Below are 8208 nucleotides of genomic sequence, written 5' to 3' on the forward strand. Positions count from 1 at the left end.
TCATGGCAGATCACACTTAGAGTCATAACAGGTTTGATTCTAAAGGTCCCTGGTTAGTTTTTACATAATCGAATTTGTGGCATTTTCATTTTGCAACTGACCTTCTGTGTTATACAAGAATCTATTTAGGATTTGGTATGTTGAGCACAGAAAGTTTTCCATTTCAATCATAACTTCTAAATTGGAGAGGCAATTTAAAGTTTTGGAGTGACTTGTATTAATCTGTTATGCTCAGAGACTAAATTTTACTTGAAAGAAAAAGAAGTCAGAACATTTTTATAAGTTTTACATTGTAATGAACAGCATGAACATTTTCATCTTCCAGGTAAACTTCAATGTACGCATTGGTGTTTTTCTTCCATATGATAGTAAGTATTGCCAGACTAGGAGAATGTTTTTTCTTTTTTGTGCATACACGGAGTATGCTCTCCATAACTTCATTCTATGCTTCTCAAAAAACCCAATATTGAATTACAGAAAGTACTAAGTTTTCCCAGAAGGCTGCTGAGAAACATGTGGAATATTTTACCCTAAAATGTGGTTGCAATTGAATGGCACTGCTTTAAAGAAAATACAATTGTTAGACAAACTCTGCTGATTATCTTGTTTTGCCAACAAACCCTGGCACATGTGTTTTACAGAGGCATGTTGGAATTCATTACCATTGAAGGACAAAAGAGTTGTCATTAAAGTGAGCTGTACTTTGGGCAGAATCTGTAAGCAAAAGTTAAACTTTCCAGTATTTTCAATATTAAAGGATAATTATTCTGTGACTACAGTCAAATGCAGTTGAAGTCAAGAACTGATTATTAAATACTGAACTAAAGTAGAGAATTATAACCTTGAATCATATTTCTTATTTACATAAAATCACCACAAATTATCCATAAGCAAATTGAAAAGTCATCACTAAGCAATGCAGAGGAGGAGAAAGTTCCAAATTGTGGTTACTTGAGTTAGATAATACTGCCTTTATGATTTTTTAAAAGCAGTTAATATTTTAACAGGAATTTGAAGGCATTCTCATTCAAGATAAAGGACTTTTTGCACACACCCACTCCCCCTAATCCTGTCTTTTCTCCATAACTTGATAGCTAGAATTTTCTGTATTTAACTAAAATTTTCTAAATCATTACTTCTTCTTCCTTTTTTCTTTATTTTATGGGATATAACATTGTAGAATTAAAGTCAAACTAGTATCTACATCAACCAAAAGAGTACTTTTGGGGACTTGGGATTTTGCACTCCTTTCCAAGAAAAGAAAACTTTATAAGTCACTTTGGAGAAGCTGAGTTGTAGATGTAATATTCTAAAGCTGCTAAATTAGAAACTTCTTACTGTTTCTTATTTTCTCTTTTTCATTAAGTATTTACTAGATATTAATAATAACTTAGGAACAGAACTACAGTATAAATGCTGGGTTTGTTTTTTTTTTTTTCCTTTTCTTTATAATCCCTTTTGTGCTATGTTTTAGTCCTCTGTTGCTGTATAACAGCTTACCTCCCAAAATGGCTTAAAACAACACACATTTGTCATCTCAGTTTCAGCGAGTCAGCAATATGGAAGCCATATAGCTAGGAGATTCTGACTAAGGGTCTCCCATTAGCTTGCAATTAACATGTTGGATGGAGCCACATCATCTTAAGGCTTGACTGGGGTTGGAAGATGTGCTTCCAAATTCATTCTTATGGATCTTGGCTAGAGATTTCAGTTCTAGTTGCCAAGGAACTCAGTTCCTCACTGTGTGGATCTTTCCAGAGTTACTTGAATGTCCTTCTGATGTGGTGGCAACCCATAGAGAGAATCAAGGAAATTCCCTTTCTTTTTTATTCTTTTTTTTTCTCTTTTCCTCTCCCAGTCCAGGCCAAAATGAGCTGCAGACATACTACTGCACTACCCTAGCAAGAGTGGTTGCACAGATCCCTAAAACTCTGAGAGATAATCTGTCACTCTGACCAGATGATTATTGGGGGAAATTGGTTTTTTTTTCCCTTCTAACTCACTTTTTGCCCTGAGGGTAGCCCCAATTTTAAGGAATTAAGTGATAGTGAGCGGAGTTAAAACTGAGAGAAACCATTTTTCTTTTCAGAAAAAAAAGGGCCACTGAGAGTTGTAAAGTGAGGGGAAACTCATGAGGAGAGAGAGCTAGAAAATCAGATCTCCTCATTCGGTACATGAACTGACACAATCCCAGGTTTAACCCCATGACTGGGTTGCATGAATGGACCAGATGCAAAAGTGTAGCAAAGGTTTGAAGTTTTATCACATAAACTGCACTGTGTCCCAAACTAACCCCTGAGTTGAAAGTACAAATACAACAAAGGGCTTTAAAAAACTGAATTGACACTGGAAACAACACCCACAGAAAATAGGACAGAACATGCAGTCTGAACCACATGGGTGAATCTGGTTAATCAAAACAATCAACATTCTCCTGAGGATTTTAATGGGGCCCATCATCTCACAACATATTTAAGGTTTCCACAATAACATCCAAAATTATTTCACATAAATTTACAAACTGAATATGTGACCAATGCTCAATGGAAAAGCCAGTCAACAGATGCAAACTCTGGGATTCCTCCAATGTTGGTATTATCAGACATCAACTTTAAAATTGGTACTATAACTATGAATTATAAGGTAAATGGGCATAAAAGTAGAAATAAAATAAGAATAAATAATTTTAACTGAAAGTATACTAGAAACAACTTCAGTGGATGTACTGAATAACAGAATGGAGATGACAGAGGAAGGGATAGTGGACTTGAAAATAGGAAAATAAAAATTACTCACTCTGAAGAACAGTGAAAAGATATTGAAAAAAATAAGCAGAGCTTCAAGGACATGTGACACAAGGAAAAAATGTCTAAAATTCATGTCATTGGAGTGTGCAAAGGAGAGAAAACATGAATTGGAGTGGAAAAATTTATTTGGAAAAAAGATGGAAACATCTCAAATTTGGTAAAAGATATAAATTTACAGACTCAAGCTCATCAGACTCTAAACATACTAAAGAAAATCGTGTTCAGACATATTGTAATTAAACTGCTGAAAATGAAAGATGATGAATCATGAAAGCAGCCAAAGGAAAGCCAAATATTACTTGTGGTAGAATAATTATTTAAATTACTGCATATTTCTCATTAGAAAACGCAAAAGCTAGAAGGCAGTAGAAAAGCATCACTAAATTGCTGAGAAAAAGAACTGTCAGCAGTTTTATATCAAATTCTATATCAAAAGAAAATATTCAAAAATAAAGACATTCTCAGAGGAATGAAAACTAAATTATTTTCCAGCAGATTCTCTCTAAAATAAATACCATAGAAAGTTCCTCAACTTGAGGGAAAATGATATGAGAAGCAAACTTCGAACTTTGGGAATGAAAGAAAAATAGAAATGGTAAATATCAGGATAAATAAACTATTTTTCTTCTTACATGTTTTTTTTCTAATATAAATGAGTATTGAAAGCAAAAATTATAACACTTCCTGGTAGTGTTTTCAATGTATAAAGGAAATACATGTAACAATTATAATAAAGGGTAGAGAATGAAGAGACCTATATGATTGTGATGTTTCTACATTTTATGGGAAGTTGAAAAATTATAATCTTAAGAAGGCTGTGAAAGGTTTCATATATATATGAGGTTTTGACATATATTATATATATTACATATTATATATATATAATACATATTATATATGTATATAAATATATATCAGATATAACACCCAAAAGGCTACTGAAACATAATAGAAAAAATTTAGACCAAAAGCCAATAGATAAATGGAATTAAAAAATTAATCCAACAGGGGCACTAGGGTGGCTCAGTCAGTTAAACTTCCAACTCTTGATTTCCACTCAGGTCATAATCTCATGGTCTTGAGATTGAGCCTGCACTGGGCTCTGCATTGAGTGTGAAGCCTGTTTGGGATTCTCTCCCTCTCCCCCTGCCACTCCCTCACACACATGGGTTCATGCTGTTTCTCAAAAAAAAAAAAAAAAAAAAAAAAAAAATTCAACGAAAAGAATGTAAGTCAAAAGAGAGAAACAAAACATAGAGGAAACAAGCTGAAAACAAAGTGGTAAATCTAATTATATCAATTAATGGCATTAAATGTAAATGGTCTAAACAAAATAAAAATGATTGTCAGATTGAGTATAATTAATGGCATATTTACTCTAAAATTAATAATACAGATAAAAATTAAAAGAAAGGAAGTGCTCCACCATGCAACCCTTAATCAAAATAAATTTTTGATGGCTATAATAATGTAATACCAGGCAAAGAAAATTACTAGGAGTAGAGAGGAGCATTAGATAATGTTAAATGTGTCAGATCATGAAGAAGTTTTGACAATGCATAAATATACATGTATCTAACAACAAAGTTGTGGTAGTCAGAATTCCAGGATGACTGCCTTCCCTCCTCAGCTGGTGTACATTCCCTGTACAATTTCATCTAAGGGTGGGAAATACTGCAACTATGTTGGAATATCACTTTTGGAAGTAGGTTATATTATCTGGCAAAGATGAAGAGATTTTGCACATGGAATTCAAGTTTCCAAGTCAGTTTTTGACTTTGTTGATCAAAGGAAGATTTTCCTTTGTGGGTTCTGAATTAATCAAGAAAAGCAAAACCTGTCTCTTAAAGGAGCACCTGGTCTTTTCCTAAACAGAAAAAGTGTCTTATCAGCTTTGAAAGAAGTTTGCCACCATGTTATTGAGAGGACCTATGAAAGTGCTACATGGAAGGAATTGTGGGAGCTTCTAGGAGTTAAGAATAAGCCCCAGTCAGTAGTCAGCAAGAAAACTGGGACCTCAGATATACAACATCAAGAAACTAAGTGATCTTGGAAGAGGACCTCAAGTCTCAGATGCCATTATTGATGTGGTTAACAGCTTCATTTTTTCCTTGTGAGACACTGAGCTGAACTCTTGACCCACAGAAACTGGGAAATAATAAATGAGTGTTACTTTAAGCTACTAAATTTGTAGTGATACATTATACAACAATAGAAAACTAATACAAGAGCTTCAAAATACACAAAGGAAAAAAAACTAATGAAACTGAAAGAAGAAATAGCAAATCCATAATGATAGTTGAAGATTTTAACACTCCTATCTCAATAAACAGAATCAGTGAGGATATCAGAACCCTGATCACATTCACCCAATTCAAAGTAACTTACATGTATAGAAGCCCTTCCCAACAACAGTAAAATTTCTGGGATTGTAGCTAAAGCAGTGTTTATAGGGAAATAAGTAGCAGTGAAGTCTTATATTAGACAAGGGACAAACCTCTCAAATTGATAACCTAAACTTTATCTTAGGAAACTAGAAGTCAAAAAGCAAATTAAATCCAAAGTAAGTAGAGAGAAAGACACAAAGAGAAGAAATCAGTGAAATTGAATACAGGAAGACAATACAGAAAATTTGTGAAACCAAAGCTAGTTCTTTGAAAAGATAAATAAAATTGATAAATCTTTACCTGAGCCAACCAAGAAAAAAAGACACAAATTACAAAAGTCTAAAATGTAAGAGACATCAGTGCAGATCTATAGACATTTAAAGAAGCAATTACTAAATACTATAAACAACTCTGACCATAAATTTTAAAATGTAGATGAAATGGATCAATTCCTTAAGGTGGAAATATTATCAATTCTATGCAACTTTAACTATGAAAACTCCCCAACTTATTTTAAGAGACCAGCATAAACCTGATACCAAAATCAAAGGAAAGAATGTTCTGAATCAGTGTACTTCATGAAATGTGGACACAAATCCTGAAATCATATTAGTCAATCCAATAATTATAAAAAAGATAAAACTTTACAACCAATTGGGATTTATGAAGGGAATAAATAAAGTTACTACGCATAGGAAAAGAGGGGAAAAAAAGCTGTCTTTATTTGCAATTGACATGAGTGTCTGTAGAAAACTCCAAAGAATCTACCAAAATCCCAGGTATCAAGTCATCCATTCATATTTCATAATATCTCTGAAAGATAAGGACACTTTAAAAAAAAAAAAAAAAACAACTTCTGGAGCGCCTGGGTCACAATTTTGCAGTTCGTGGATTCAAGCCCTGTGGTGGGCTCTGTGCTGACAGCTCAGAGCCTGGAGCCTGCTGTGGATTCTGTGTCTCCCTCTCTCTGCCCTTACCCCACTCGTGCTGTGTGTGTGTGTGTGTGTGTGTGTGTGTGTGTGTGTGTGTGTGTGTGGTGTGTCTCAAAAATAAATAAACATTAAAAAATTTTAAAAGAAATTCTGTTTTTCAAAAAGTACTATTAAGAAAATGAAAAGGTAAGCTTCTTATTTGTAAAACATATTTTACAAAGGACCTATATCAGAATGTATAAAGTATATTTCAAGGCTCAAAGATAAGAAAACAACCCAATTTTTTAAATGGGCAAAAGGACAAACAGATGCATCATCAAAAAAGATATGGTTTGCAAATAAACACATTAAAGATGCTCAACATCATTAGTCATTAGGGAAATGCAAAATAATACCAAGATGAGATTTCACTTTTAACAGAATGGCTAAATTCAAGAAAACTAACACTACAAGTGCTAATGAAGATACAGAGCAACTAGAACTCTTAAATATTTCTTGTTAGAGTGCAAAGGGGTGCAGTCACCTTGGAACATATGTTAGAAGTTGATTATAGCGTAAAAAAAAAAAAAAAACCATAGAGACATCATATGATCCAACTATGGAACTTCTATTTATCCAAGAAAATTAAAAACTTTTTCACAAAAACTTGTTCATAAGTGGTTAGAGCAGATTTACTTATAATTGCCAGCAATTGGAAACAACAAAAATATTTTTCAAATGGTGAGTAATAAACTAATTGTGGTACATCATACAATGGGTTATTGTTCAACAATGAAAGCAACAAACTATTGATGTAGTTGTGTTGTCAACAACACAGATAAATCTTGAATTAATTATGCGAAGTGAAACAAACCAGACTCAGAACACTATAATTTACTTTGCATTGACTTTTTTGCACAGTGTTAGATAGAAGTTAATTTTTTTTTCTTTCTTCCTTTCTTTCTTTCTTTTTCTTTCTTTCTTTCTTTCTTCCTTTCTTTCTTTCTGTTTCTTTCTTCCTTCCTTTCTTCCTTTGTTTCCTTTCCTTTCCTTTCCTTTCCTTTCCTTTCCTTTCCTTTCCTTCTATACAGCTAAGCAATTGTCCCAGTCAATTAATTGAAAAGTCTTTCAAGGTCACATGTCATACATGAAATTTCCATATTGCTTGAGTCTGTTATGGGACTCTTAATTTCCATGGATTGATTTTTTTTCTCCCTAAACCAATAATGCACTGTTATAGTTCATTTTGCTTTATATCTTTCTATTATACTTTTTAAAATTTTAACCAAGCTTCATACTTCTCTCTAAAGTTTTATACACCTTTGTTAAAATTGTTCTTACATACTTATGTAATTGCATTAATTTTTTAAAATTACATTTCTGAACTGTGTACAGCAAAACCATTTATTTACATATACTTTGTGTCTAGCAAACTTACTAAACAATTTATTCTAATTTGTTTGGATTCCCTTTGGATTTTTGAGGTAGACAATTTTATTACTTAAGATTAATGAAGTGTTTTTTTCCTTTTCAACACCCCCCCACACACACACATTTATGCAAATACATATGTTTTACACACAAAAAAAGTTTATAATTTGCTCTTTTACTAGCTAGAGATTGAATACAAGTGAGGACCATGAATGCGATTGTTGTGTTCTTGATTTTAAAGGGACAGTTTTAACACCACACCATCAAGTAAGATGTTTGCCATAAGTTTCTGTGGGATTCTTTTTTTTTTTAATGTTTATATATTTTTGAGAGAGATACAGAGTGTGATCAAGAGAGGGACAGAGAGAGAGGGAGACACAGAATCTGAAGCAGGCTCTAGGCTCTGAGCTGTCAGCACAGAGCCAGATCTCAGGAACAGTGAAATCATGGCCTGAGCCAAAGTTGGATGCTTAACCTACTGAGCCACCCAGGCGCCCCATGTGGGATTCTTTATCAAGGCAAAGAAGTTTCTCTTTATTACTAGTTGGGTAACTTTTTAAAAACTTCATGACTAACTGTTGAATATTATCAGAAGTATTTTGTTCCTGTATTAAGATGTTTGGATTGCTTTTTCTCCTTTAAATACATTAGTATTTTACTGTGATTATTGAG

Source organism: Panthera leo, chromosome C2 (genome assembly GCF_018350215.1).
Source record: "Panthera leo isolate Ple1 chromosome C2, P.leo_Ple1_pat1.1, whole genome shotgun sequence".
In the NCBI taxonomy this organism is placed as follows: domain Eukaryota; kingdom Metazoa; phylum Chordata; class Mammalia; order Carnivora; family Felidae; genus Panthera; species Panthera leo.